The sequence below is a fragment of the Emydura macquarii genome, unplaced genomic scaffold, assembly GCF_026122565.2.
Source record: "Emydura macquarii macquarii isolate MOO-44397 ecotype Brisbane River unplaced genomic scaffold, CSIRO-AGI_Emac_v2 contig_1045, whole genome shotgun sequence".
NCBI classification, from domain to species: domain Eukaryota; kingdom Metazoa; phylum Chordata; order Testudines; family Chelidae; genus Emydura; species Emydura macquarii.
The window spans coordinates 21,322,739-21,336,675 of NW_027131182.1; positions in this window are offsets into that span (position 1 = coordinate 21,322,739).

Sequence of the window (13,937 nt, forward strand, 5' to 3'; positions counted from 1 at the left end):
TAAATCATATGGTGCTATAGTTTTGCTTCTCTGTTTTTCCTAATGAGACATCAATCTTCATGAAAGCCGGCATCTTGACAATCCTGAAACCTGAGATCCTTCATCTTCAGGATAAATACATTATGAATGTAAGAACATAAGAATGGCCAGAATGGGTCAGACCAATGGTCCACCTAGTCCCGTATCCTGTCTTCTGAAAGTGACCAATCCCAGGTGATTCAGAGGGAATGAATAGAACAGGTAATGCCCTGTCGTCCACTCCCAGCTTCTGGCAATCAAAGGTTAGAGACAACCAAAACATGGGGTTGCATCCTTGACCACCTTGGCTGATAGCCATTGATGGACCTAGCCTCTGGGAACTTATCTAATTCTTTTTTGAACCCCGTTGTAGTTTTGGCTTTCACAACTTTCCCTGGCAAAGAGTTCCACAGGTTGACCATGCATTGTGTGATGAAGTACTTCCTTTTGTTTTAAACCTACTGCCTATTAATTTCATTGGGTGACCACTGGTTCTTGTGTTATATGAAGGAGTAAATAACATGTCCTTATTCACTTTCTGCATACCACTCACAATTTTATCGAGTTCTATCATATCCCCTCTTAGTCATTTCTTTTCCAGTCTGAAAAATCTCAGTCTTTTTAATCTTTCCTTCTACGGAAACCGTTCCATCCCCATAATCATTTTTGTTGCCCTTCTCCATACCTTTTCCAGTTCTGATATATCTTTTGTGAGATGTGGTGACCAGCAGTGCACACAGTATTCAAGGTGTGGGCATACCATGGATTTATATACTGGCATTATGATATTTTCTGTTTTATTACCTATTACTTTCCTAATGGTTCCTAACATTCCATTAGCTTTTTTGACTGCTGTTGCACGTTGAGTGGATGTTTTCAGAGAATTATCCACAATGCATCCAAGATCTCTTTCTTGAGTGGTAACAGCTAATTTAGATTCCATCATCTTGTTTGTTTTCCAGAGTGCATTACTTTCTATTTATCAATATTGAATTTCATCTGCCATTTTGTTGCCAAGTCACCCAGTTTTGTGAGATCCCTTTTTAACTCTTTGCAGTCTGCTTTCTATCATTTGTAATTTGTATTTGTCTACAAATTTTGCACTGTCACTGTTTACCCATTTTCCAGATCATTTATGAATATGTTGAAGAGTACCAGTCCCAGTACAAATCCCGGGGGGGGGGGGGGGACCACTGTTTACCTCTCTCCATTCTCAAAACTGACCTATCCTTTGTTTTCTGTCTTTTAACCAGTTACAGATCCATGAGAGGACCTTCCCTCTTATCCCATGGCTGCTTACTTTGCTTACTTTGCTTTGGTACCTTGTCAAAGGCTTTCTGAAAGTCCAAGTACACTATATCCACTAGATCACCCTTGTCCACATATTTGTTGATCCCCTCAGAGAATTCTAATAGATTGGTGAGACATGATTTTCCTTTTCAAAACTGCTCTACAATCTTTTTCATTTTACATACCAGCAATCTGGTTCCATTTCGGTTTAGGTGGAGTCCATCCTTCCTGTATGGGCTCCTTTCCCAAAAGGTTCCCCAGTTCCTAATGAATCTAAACCCCTCCTTCCTATACAATAATTTTATCCACACTTTGAGACCCTGCAGTTCTGCCTGTCTAACTGGCCTTGTGGGGAAAAAAATAAGCCAAAGCAGAGCAAACTTCCCCAAACTTTTCTTCTAACATGCTTCAGCCCTTAATAGAAGGATCTATAGGAGTTCAGTATTCATTTCCAGAACGGGCTTGATCCTGAGTTGCTCTTGCAAGTCAATAGGAGCTGAGGGCACACAGTACCTTGCAGGATTTCTATCTATTATATAGACCTCATCACCACAGCATCTAAGAAAAACTCATAAACTTTAAAGAATTTATCCTCACAATAGCTTTGTGCGGTGGGGAAGTATAATTGCTCCATATTTACATAGGGGACCTGAGACTCAGAGAGATTAAGTGAGTTATCTAAATTCACATCAATATCTTTGGAAGAGCCAAGAATTAAACCTAGATTGTCGACTAACAGTTCAATGCCCTATCCACAAGATCATTCTTCCTTCTGCCTTAAAAGCTTTAGAATTCTCAGCTCAAAAAGTGACCAGCGTTCCAAACGGTATCCTATGTGCAGATGATGTTTTTTGAGATGTGAATAGTCACCCACTAGGAACTGGACCAAGATAACTAACTTATTTTACAAAGGTCACCAGACAAGAACTTCACTGCTATTTTGACATAGATTTTATCTTTAATTTTAGATGTTTTGGTTTGCTAATATTTATGCAATATTGTTTTATACTTGTTCAAACTTGAAAACTATTTTGTTAATTTCCCTAAATTATTTGTGATTTTTAAAAAGTCATCATTTCAGATGTCTGTAGTTTACTATAGAAACAGAAATATTTTTAAATGGAATTTTACAATCATTAGCATTTTTAAAAGAGTAAAAATATTATACTATTTTAAAAGTACATATGAATAACAATATTTTTAAAATATATATACTCAAACTGTTGTTACATTCACAGCACTTGCTACTTAATTTATAGCATTTACTTTTATTACTCCAGCAGCTTTAAAACCAATTAGTGCCCTCTAGTGGGAAATTTGCTGTGAACTGCTAACTTCTAGACGTGAGCTCTTTCCGTGATTCAGCATTAAACACGACACTGGAATTAGAGCTGATAGAAAAATGGGAAGAAAAAAAACAATTCATAGAACGTTTCTTTGAATTCTATTTTCTTGTTTTTGCAGAAATGTCATTTAAATTTTCTAAGCAGTTCTAATTATGATGAAACAGCACCATCAGCATCTTAGACTAACAAAACATCACCATGAGTAAAAATCACATATTTAGTCAGAATTAGGTTCAGTTTGTTCTCAGAGATACAATAGATTAACAATTGGTTTATTTGCTAGCAGCTCACATGCTCAAACAAAGTACAATTCAGGATTTGTCTACACATTACTTTAGTCCGCACCAGATGGGTGTAAATTTTAGTCCTGGCTAGCATATTGTGCACTAACTGGCCCTTGTGGACCCTGCTGGTGTGCCCTAAAAATTCCCCAGTATACGTTAACATACTACTGTTTGAAATTGGACTACATTAACACACAGTAGGGAACTTTTAGGGCATGCCAGCCTGGTCCACATGAGCCAGTTAGCGGGCAGCACACAAGTGCAAACTAAAAATTACACCCCTGGTGTGGACTAAAAGATCATGTAGATAAGCCTTCAGTGTGCTTTACTATCAGGATCTGATTCAATAGTTCTACCACATGCAGGCTGCCATTGAGGTCCACATGCAAAATGACGTCTGGATCAGATTGACAGTCAATAGGTTAAGTGCAGTCAGCACCTTATCTAAACTCAAGGGACAACCATTTTCTGTTGCACTCCTATGACAACAGAATGATTACCCAGCAAAGAACTACCAAAATTATCTTGGAAACCTTTTTCAGCGCTGAAAGGCAAGTTTTCTCTGCACTGGGATGGATACTGACTTCAGTTATGTTTGGTAATGGGATCTCTGTTCACTCACACTCTCCTATTTCAAGATTATCCTAGAGTGGCAGTCATTAGAATCCGCACCAGTTTTCCTTCAAGTTCCCCAAGATGGCACTTTTTAGTTTTAATCATTGCACTTAAGCATGGCCTTCAAGAAGGCCCTTGGTCTCCAAGGACCTGATCTTGCAAGCATTTAAGTGCATGCTTAACTGTTAGCATGTGAATAGTCCCATTGTGCTAACAGATAAGCACACACATAACTGTTTATAGGACCAGAACCTATCTAACTCAGAATCATTCTCAGAATAAGACTCACTTTGGATTCTGTCAATGAAGTTCCAAAATGAGATACAGTAGAAGGGATTCACTACTGAGCAAATCCCAACTTATTCTGTTCCCACACCAAAAGCTCCAGGACTTTGTGTGCCATTTCTGAGTGCAAAGCCTTTGCCACTTAGAGCCTGAGCAGTAAGAAGCCAAGTCCAGCAAATTCAGATCTCCTACATGGCACTGCAGTTTGCTATAGCGAGCCTAGGAGGATGGCTTTCTTGAATACGTTTTACTTTTTATTATACACAGACATCAAGAAATCAAGAGATGAGATTTCTAAGTAAAATTAAGCATCACTCATGATCTCATGATAGAACTCTCAAATGTCAGGATCTTTTTTTTCAGCCACGGCTGAAAAATGTTTCAAAAAGTCTGTAGGTGAGAGTTGTTTTTTTGTTGTTGTTGTTGTTGTTGTTTTTTTTGGGGGGGGAGGGGTAGAGGCAGAGGTAGAGATCAAACTATTGCTGTGATGCAGGTCAAAATTATCTCAACTGGTCAATGTTTACGCACGGTAGTGCAGTGCACCCCCAATGTCTTTGGGGAAGCAAACTACAAATGGTATTTTAAAACATGTTCACTTCTTCACTTGCATATATATGCACTCTGGAAGGACTGCAGTGCACATACACCAGTAAAAAAAAACCAGAGTGTTTCTGTACAGCCTTTTTATGCATGCCCAGGTAATTGAAGGAATGTGCCAATGCCATTGCCCCAGTGAACTCCCATTACTGATGTTTCTAATCTGAGCTTTTACACACCTGTGCAATAAAGATTTAATAACACATGTTGCTTGCCACAGGTTGTCTCTGTTATAACATAACATACTTTTTATTTTATGGGGAGGTTTATTGTGAACACAGAAGAGCAATCAGCACCTGGTCTAAACAAAATTTTTGTTATAGCGGGTGAAGAACAGCTGGAGACAAAGGACTTTGTGTCTGGGAGGGTGGAGAGGGACAGGGAGAGGCGTTACGGCTGCATAGGGGTTTGGCAGTAATTACAGGTAGTAAGCAAGCCTTGGATTGGTTGTTTGAAAAAACTGTATTTTACTAGCCTCTGGGATCAAGAATGCAAAGTGGCCAATCCTGATCTGAGGGCAGATTAATGTGGTGTTTCCAAAGACACATAGCTTTGGAAAGACACAGAGGGTTGGAACTGTGCAGGTATCTTGACTGCAGAGGGAAAAGTAATACATATGCTGTCAGTGTTCTCAAAGTGTGGATTCTGAGTGATTCCTGGATCACAAGTTTGCAGGAGAGCAAGGAGTGCACTATGACATGGGGATTGCTGACTACAAACTGTTTTGGTTTGGTATGCAAATTGTGGGATATGATATGTACAATTGCCTAAATGACAATATATATTTTCCTGTTAAAAAAATAAGGAAATTTAATGACAAAAACTATGTTAACGCACAGTTTAGGTTGCTTGGTGGTATGTGGCCCCCTAACAAACAGTTAAATTGAGCAAATCTCAAACTTCTGAGAACAAGGAAATGCACAGTTAAGGTTTCCCATGCAACCTTCACTCTGCACTTTTTCAGCAATGCACCCTGTTAATACACATACCTTACCTTTACCAACCCCACAGTTGCTGAAATGTACAAGCTCTTCACCTCCTTTTACGTTCCATTCACTTTCACCCATAAGTTTCCATCGAACACTATTGAAGGATCAAAAAAAAAGTTGCCCACACCATCTTCCCTTGTTCTCTTAGAGCTGGCAGTAGCCAATGGGAATTATTTGAATACATTATAGGTGCAGTCAGTCAGTAGAGTCAGCACATCTGCCTTCTGCAGGGTTCTGCAGATGTTCTCTGGAACATCTGGTACTGTCCACTGTCAGAAACAGGATACTGGACTAGACAGACGGGTCTGAGCTGTTGGGCAATTTCCATGTTTCTATGTTTGGCAGAAGAGTAGTGTTGTCTGTGTTGAAGCCAGAGCTTCTTGTGCTCAAAGAATTCACTCAAAGGCCATGGTCACTGGTCTTGATGGAAACTGTGCTCAAAGAGTGCTGAGTGCTCTGACAACTGTAGACACACAGCTAAAGGAATGTCTCAAAGCCGATATTGGAGGGCTCTGTGAAAATCTCATAGAAGAAGAAGAAGAATGACAGGGCCATATCTGTACTGATATCCAGAATTATCGTCCTTGTATTCACTTCAAACACATGAAAGCTGCAGGAGAAAATCCAGAGGCCTTGACACAGAACTGTCTGAAGTCAGGGACGTCAACAAAGTAATATTGGAGAGCTATTTCTAGAGTTAATCATTTAAAGCACTCTACGCTAGCATCATGCTGGACTTACAGGAGACCCCTTGGGATGACTCAGAAGCGATATGCCAAGGAAATGCTGATATTGGACCACTTAGACAATACTGACAGGAAAATACTGTGATAGCACTGGGGAACTGTGATGGGGCATCTGCCCCACCCTGGCATGCAAGGGGTTACTAGAGCCCTAGGGAGGCTGTACAGGAAGCAGCCAATAGGAAAAAGGCTACAAGGAACAGCCAGTCAGGGCCCAGCAGGGCAACAGAGCAGAATCAGTTGATGCAGGCAGCCCAAGGAGAGAGAACTGTGTTCCTAGCGGGCTGCTGGAAGGTAGCACCTTGTACGGAGCAGTTGCTGGCAGGGACCAGGGGAGCAAGAAGGAGCTCCTGGCTGGTTGCTGGGATTTGTGGGCTAGAGGCCCTGAGAAGAGGAAGAAGGTGCTGAGGCTACAGGGAAGTGGCCCAGGGAACTTAAGCAGCACTGGTAAAGAAGGTAATGAGAGGCAGCAGGGGGCTGCTAACTATAGAGTCATTGGGCTGGGACCCAGAGTAGGGGGTGGTCTGGATCCCCCCACTTGCTGCTGGGGAAGTGACTGGACTGTATAACTGGGAGATACTTCCCCTGTGGAAGGGGGAAAACACAGATGGTGGCACAATTGGAGGGCAGAGTCATGAAGAAGACGCTGCAGGACTTGTATTGAGTCGAATCTGCAGGCAGAGATGACAATAGGAGAGGCAACACCTGGAGAGGAGAGGCGCACCAACTGAGAGAGCTAATCCCCGAGATGGCCAGAAGGAGGCGCCGGCTCTAGTGAACGAATCCCATCACAGGAACTAGTACGAGAGACAGCAAGATTCAAAGAAAAAAGATGCTCTAAAAGAAATAGATATCTTAGCACCAAAACAGTATCAAGCACTGGAAACCAGTGATGGAGCACTGAGGCAACACTGGATCGCTACAAAAACAAGTGCTAAAGCACCACAAGATTATGCTGAAGCATTGGAGAAAAAGACCTCTGAAGTGTAACGGTATATCCAACTTGACTGGAGTCAAGTTTACAAGCAAAAAAGAATACTTGACAGGGTGTGACTGGTTTTATACGCAGGAAGGGGATGGCATATGATGATCAATGGGGTGGGGGGGGATAGTTGATGTCTTTCCCCTTGCTACGACTGTCCTCAAAAGTAAAAAATCCTTAAGAACCAGGTGCACTTCATCAGTCTTCTGCTAAGCAGATAAGAACCAGGAAACAGAATCTTGCACAGATGGAATCTTAAGAGAAACTGAAGTATCCAGGGCGGTCTAAAAAGGTAGCAGCATCATGGCTAACAGGAGTGAGACAGGAATGAACCCATAATGGTTTGGTATTTAGACAATATTGTCTTGTCAACTCAGCAGGTGAGCCTGAAGAAATTCATAGCTAAAACAGCTAGCAAGAAGGCAGGAGTAAAGAACCAGATAGAACCTTTGGGACCTAAGAAGGGATAAAGAACAATATTTGAATGCTACCTAGGCAGCTGTAGATACCACAGGGCATGAATAATTAGGTTGTGTTTTGTTTTGCACAAATGGCAAATAGATCAGCTGGTATTTGCTAGATACAGAAAAGGACTTGGGGGTTACAGTGAACAAGAACATGAGTCAACAGTGTGCCCTTATTGCCAAGAAGGCAAACGGCATATTGGGCTGCATTAGTAGGATCATTGCCAGCAGATCGAGGGAAATGATTATTCCTTTCTATTCGGCATTGGTGAGGCCACATTTGGAGTATTGTGTCCAGTTTTTGGTCCCCCACTATATAAAGGATGTGGACAAATTGGGGAGAGTCCAGAGGAGGGCAACAAAAATTATTAGGAGGCTAGAGCACAAGACTTATGAGGAGAGACTGAAAGAACTGGGTTTGTTTAGTCTACAGAAGACCAGAATGAGGGGGGATTTGATAGCAGCCTTTACCTATCTGAAAGGGGGATCCAGGGAGGATGGAGCTAGGCTGTTCTCAGTGGTGACAGATGACAGAACAAGGAGCAATAGTCTCAAGTTGCAGTGGGGAAGGTCTAGGTTGGATATTAAGAAAATATTTTTCACTAGGAGGGTGTGAAGCACTGGAATGGGTTACCTAGGGAGGGAGGTGGTGGAATCTCCATCCTTAGAGGTTTTGAGCTGCGGTTTGATAAAGCCCTGGCTTGAATGATTAGGTTGGGTTGGTCCTGCATTGAGCAGGGGGTTGGATTAGATGATCTCCTGAGGTCCCTTCCAACCCTAATCTTCTATGATTCTATACAGCCGAACAATTATGCTGATTCCAGACACACTAGCTGATAATTTTTCTCAGCTCTTCATGACACCACCACACCTTTGTCTCAAATCTCTCCTAGAAACCAACTTCTTGTATATTGGACTAAAAGAAGTGCATTTATCCCCCCCAAAAAGAAAACCAAACAGCCTTTTATGGAATAATCATGATGTCCATAGGTATAAATGAGTAACCTTACTGCTTTTGATATTGTGACCCGGTCCCTGCAGCCTCCTCCACCTACTGTTTACTACCTGTCATTGTGTCATGTGTAAATCAGATTGTAAATTCTACGGGGCAAAGACAATGTTCTTTGCTCTGTAAAAAGCCTAGCAAATGTTTGGCAATGTGCAAATAGTAATAATTTCAGACTGTTTCTAATCAGGCTGATTCAGCAGTTAATTTTAAGTAAAAAGAGCATATCAACTTTTTTTAAAACCAAACAGATGTAATATAAAGTTGCCTTTTTTTGTTCTGCCCATCTCAGGAGATTTGTGAACACACCCAGCTGGCCAAAAAAAAAGAGCAGCAAACCAAACAAACATAAGTGAAAATGCAGACAAACTGATCCTGCTAGCTATGGAAAAGAGCTAAAGCAAGAGAAGGTTACTCACCTGCTGCAGTAACTGAGGTTCTTCGAGATGTGTCCCCCTGTGGGTGCTACACTTGTAGGTGCAGTAGTGCCCCCTGTGCCTGGGAGCAGATATCTTCATCAGCAGTGCCCATCGGACCGCACATACACACTTCCACCGCTGGCGCTGTGAGCAGGACATATATATAGCGCTGTGAGGTCTGACCGCCCCATTCGTTCTCTGCTGCAGAGAGTATATGTTTTTGGCTCCAAAGCAGAGGGGAGGATGGCAAGTAGTGGAACACCCCTAGGGACACACATCTAAAAGAACCTCAGTTAGTGCACAGGGTGAGTAACCTTCTCTTCTTATTCTTCAAGTTATGTCCCTGTGGGTGCACCACTTGTCAGTGACTAGACAGCAGTGCCTCTAATTGGAAGGCTGGGGCTTCGGAGTGACATTCACTGTCAATGGGAGAACAGCATGTCCTAGGAAAGTGTCCACTGTGACATCATGTATAATAGCATAGTGATGGGCATAGGTGTTTTTTGGTGCCCATGTAGCTGCTTTGCAAATTTCTGCAATGGGGATATTATTGAGAAAGGCAAGACACTGATGGAGAAGGGAGAGGTGTAGGTCTTGGGCTTTGCTCTCTGGGAGGGTTCCCAAATTGTGCCCTGTACGTGGCCAAAGGGTCCCAGTATGGCCAGCGTGGAAGGAGTGGAACATGTCGCACTGCCAAGATTGAGGACCAGATATAGACTGCTGATAGTGAGGATGAACAGGTCTGATTTGTCTGAAAGACAAGGGAGTGATGGAGATCTCCTCCTCCTCCTCATGGCTGGGGAAGGGAGGTGCTGTCCTTGGCAGAGAAAGGGAGGAGTGTTGTGAGTCTGGAGAGGAAGTTGGAGAAGGTCATGTTGAAGGAGCGGAGACTTGGGAGCATCAGATACCAGCAGGCTCTTAGGGTATCTAGTGTCTTGAGGAGAGAGAAACAGCAATGCCAAAGAGCATGTTCCCTCAAGGTGTCAGTAGATGGCGCCATAGTCTTGGCCGGCACCATCAACTTGGCCCATACTGACGATTTTGATGGTGCCGGGGGCTTACTGAGTGCCAACAGCTTCACTGGTGCTTGGAAGAGCACCGGTGCCAGCAATTTTGTTGATGCTGCAGCTCCTGAAGTCCATTTGTCTTGTTCCACAGAGATGGAAAATGGTGCTGAGGCCTATAGATCTGCCTGTTAGGGTCTTTGGACCATTTTTTCCTGTCGATACCGGAGGTACTTGGATGGGCCCTGCAGCTGTGTCCCCTGTCAGATGAGGTTGAGGGAATAGACCTCACTGGGGATGGTGTCCTAGTGGGCTGTGCCTCAAAGTGTGAGGAGGGAGAGAGCCCATTTCTTTTCGTCCGAGAAAGAAAGGGATGACTTTCTTTTCAAGGGACGCAGGGCATGTGGATTGGCAGGCCACCTAGCAGAGCGCGATGGCCTCTCTGAGGAAGAGTCCAGGCCTGAGTCCAATGCTGATTGCAGCGATTTCTCCATGAGGAGACGTTTTAATCAAATATCCCAGTCTTTTCTTGCTCTGGGTTTCAGGACGAAGCAGTGGGAACAATTTTTGGGGACATGTTCCTCTCCCAGACAGTGTATGCTTTGTGAGTGGCCATCCCTTATCAGGAAGGCAGCCCCGCTAGAAACGCATCTCTTAAACCCAGGAGATCTGGGCATAAGGGTGAAGGAAAAAGGCTTCCCGGTTGGAATCAGAGGAAAATGGAAACCTAAACTATGAAACAACTGTAAAGACAAGTTTAAACAAAACAAAAAATTTTTTTAGAAAGAAAGAAAGAAAATATTAATTACACTATACTAACAGGTAACTACACTATTTAGTGAGGGAATAGGAGAAGCAGGCTCTGCCGCGGATTCCGTTCCAGACCAAAGGCGGTAGAGAGGGAACGGGGCAGTCGGACCGCACGGCACTATATATCTGTCCTGCTCACAGCACAAGAGGGGGGAGGCACACATATGTGGTCCAACAGACATGGCTGATGAAGATCTCCAATCCCAGGCACCAGGGACATTGCCGTACCTACAGTGTAGCACCCATAGGGACATCACTTGAAGAAGAAAAGTAGTTCCAGAATTCTCCTCAGAATATAGAGAAATAATTGCTGTAGGAAGGAGGCCATGTGATGGACTGAAGAGGGTGGCCACAGTTCCTAGACCTTTACAGAGACAAAGCTAAAATTCCTGAGAAAGTCTGGGGGCAAATTAAAAAGGAGAGGGGGAGACATAGGGAAAATCATGTGACATGAACAAACAAATTAAGGAGGCACAGTATCACTGATGTGAGGTACTGAATAGTCTAGTGGTTCCTCAAAAGTAGTTTTCAGAGCTGAAAGATCACAAAGATCTTTCTTAATACCTCTTCCATCCTGCTTCCAATTACCCCTATAGGCATCCATGATTTTAACTGCACAGAAGTATCAGGGTACCTGTACAAGCAGCTGGAAATGGAGGGGGCCAATTTAGGTGACTTCGCTACATAGGCTGCTGCTATACAGGAGGAGAAAAGGAAATGGGAGCTGCTACTAGAGTTACCTACAAGAAAGACCCATGTGGTACCAATGGGACTGCAGAAGGGAACCAAGTGGTCAAGCAGCAAAGGACTAGGCATCAGGAAAGTCATCAGCATTGGGGAGAAGAAAGAGCCAGGTGGCAGAGAAGCACATGCTAGGTGTGAGAAAGGCACAAAAACATAACAGGAGGGAGGGAAGATTAAATGGAGAGCAAAGATAAGCACTGTCATTAAATTCCTAGTATTATTTTTCCATATAAGGAATTGTCACAGAGATGTTGCACAACTGAATGGTAGAGGAGGTGGTCCACATGACTATGTAGGGGAAGAAAAGTGGTTCATAAGACATTCTTTTTATTAAGATGTGGGCCGCGCTATGAAGACATTTGTGGATCCCTAGTATAAAGCATTCCTTCTCAAAAGACAAAAGCCTTGGTAATACAATACAACATCTGAGAAAAAACAAGGGGAGTTCTGTAGCACTTTAAAGACTAACTAATTTAAGAACTACTAGCAACAAATGGATACAATGAAACTGGCTTAATTTTTAAACATTACAGAACTGATGTAAAATATTCAAACTACTGCAACTGTTTTACAATAATGAGATAGTTACAACTTTTGTAATATACACCATGGCTAATTTCATTTATAATTTTAAAACAATTTTACCAAAGTTCTGTTCATTCAATTTAGTCTCATTACTCTGATGGGAAAAGGAAATACTGGCCAAAGTCAGAAAAGACCCTTTTTACACAAAAATTATGAGGATTCATTAGAAAGAGATCCTGTTTAGGTGGAAATCACATTTTTAAAATCCTTTTTACCTATATTTACAACACCCTGGATTATTACAACTGGCAGAATTTTAAAAATATAAAGTACTTATTCAGCCATTTATGCTGGTTGTGTATTTTCAGCAATTCACTCAACATAAAGTTGAAACTAGAACAGGCAGTTTAATTTCTGGTTCTGAAGTCCTAAGGCCCTGATCATGTGATAAACTCTGAACTGGGGACCCATGTATTTAGATGGAGCCCCATTGATGGCCTAAATTGTTTGGGACCCGATTATCTGAAAGATTGCCTCTCTCTGCGTGGCATAGAGGGAGAGTTGAGAGTTGCAGATGGGCTCCAGCTAGAACCTCATTGAAACCTCATTTTTCTCTCATTGGGTCCACCAAAGCCTGGATATGTTAATCTTCCAGATATGCCTCAAAACAAATCCTTTATTCTTTCTTTTTGCAAGCTATTAGGGAGGGAGGCAGCTGAAGATTTGGGTGGTTGCAAGTGTAGCAGAATTTGATTTTATGATCACCAGTCTTACCACCAGTTACATGAACCATTTTTCTCAATGAAAGAAAAATCACATAAGGTGAAGTCAGTGAAGATCAACTCCACATCCCTCCCTTCACATTCTGATGCATTGAAAGTCGCTGTGCAACTTGAAAGACAAGAAAGCAATGAAGTGCCTCATAGGGCAACACATTCTCCAGACCTGCAGTCATTTTGAGATGTTCAGTTTCATGAACTTTTTGTTTTGATGAACTCTCCATCCATTGTGCATACAATAGGGAGGGTACAGATATGGGATAGGCGGTGGCTATGGTATTAAATTCGCCTGTGCATTTTAGTTGAGAAAAGTGAGGCCCGGGGTGTCGGATGAGAGCGTGTATCTGTATTTTATTGTTTCCTAGACTGATGAGAGGAATGAATAAAGAAACGCAGGCGCCCTGGTGAGCACGAACCGAACGCTTGTCCCGCTCTCTATGGATGATCAGGGAAATGCGCGTGCGGAAGCTGGGCATGGCAAACCGGGGCTGGACAGTGAACCCAGCCCGGGAGCTGGCCCTGCACCCGGGGCCGGTCCCCCGCCCCGTCGTAGCACCACACACCTCCGCTCTGCCCGCAGCCGCCCGGCCGGACAACAGGGGGCAGCCGGGGAAGGGAAGCGGCTCATCGATGGGGGCGGCCGCTCTGCGTTCGGCTCCTCGGCCCTTCCTCTCGGCTCTGGATTAGCGAAACTGGTTACGTGGGACAGTCCCCAGCCCAGCCCAGCCCGGCCCCCCCCCGTTCTCCCCGCGGGCGGGGACTCCCTCCGAGCCGCGCCGCACAGCGGAGCGAGCCGTAGCCGCGCCGCTCCGGGCTGGGCACCGACTGTGAGCGCAGCCCGGGCGTCCCGCAGCGCCGCGGAACCAGCCGCTCGTTCCCACCGCCGGGGGGAGCCGCGAGAGCAGGGGCGGCCCCGAGCGGGAGGAGGCGGCGCCGCCGCAGGCAGCACAGGGCAGCGGCCGCGCTGCCCGGGAGGAGAGGACGGCTCCGCGCCCCACGGTGCCGGGCTCGGGCTGGGTCCGGCCCCTGCCCCTGCC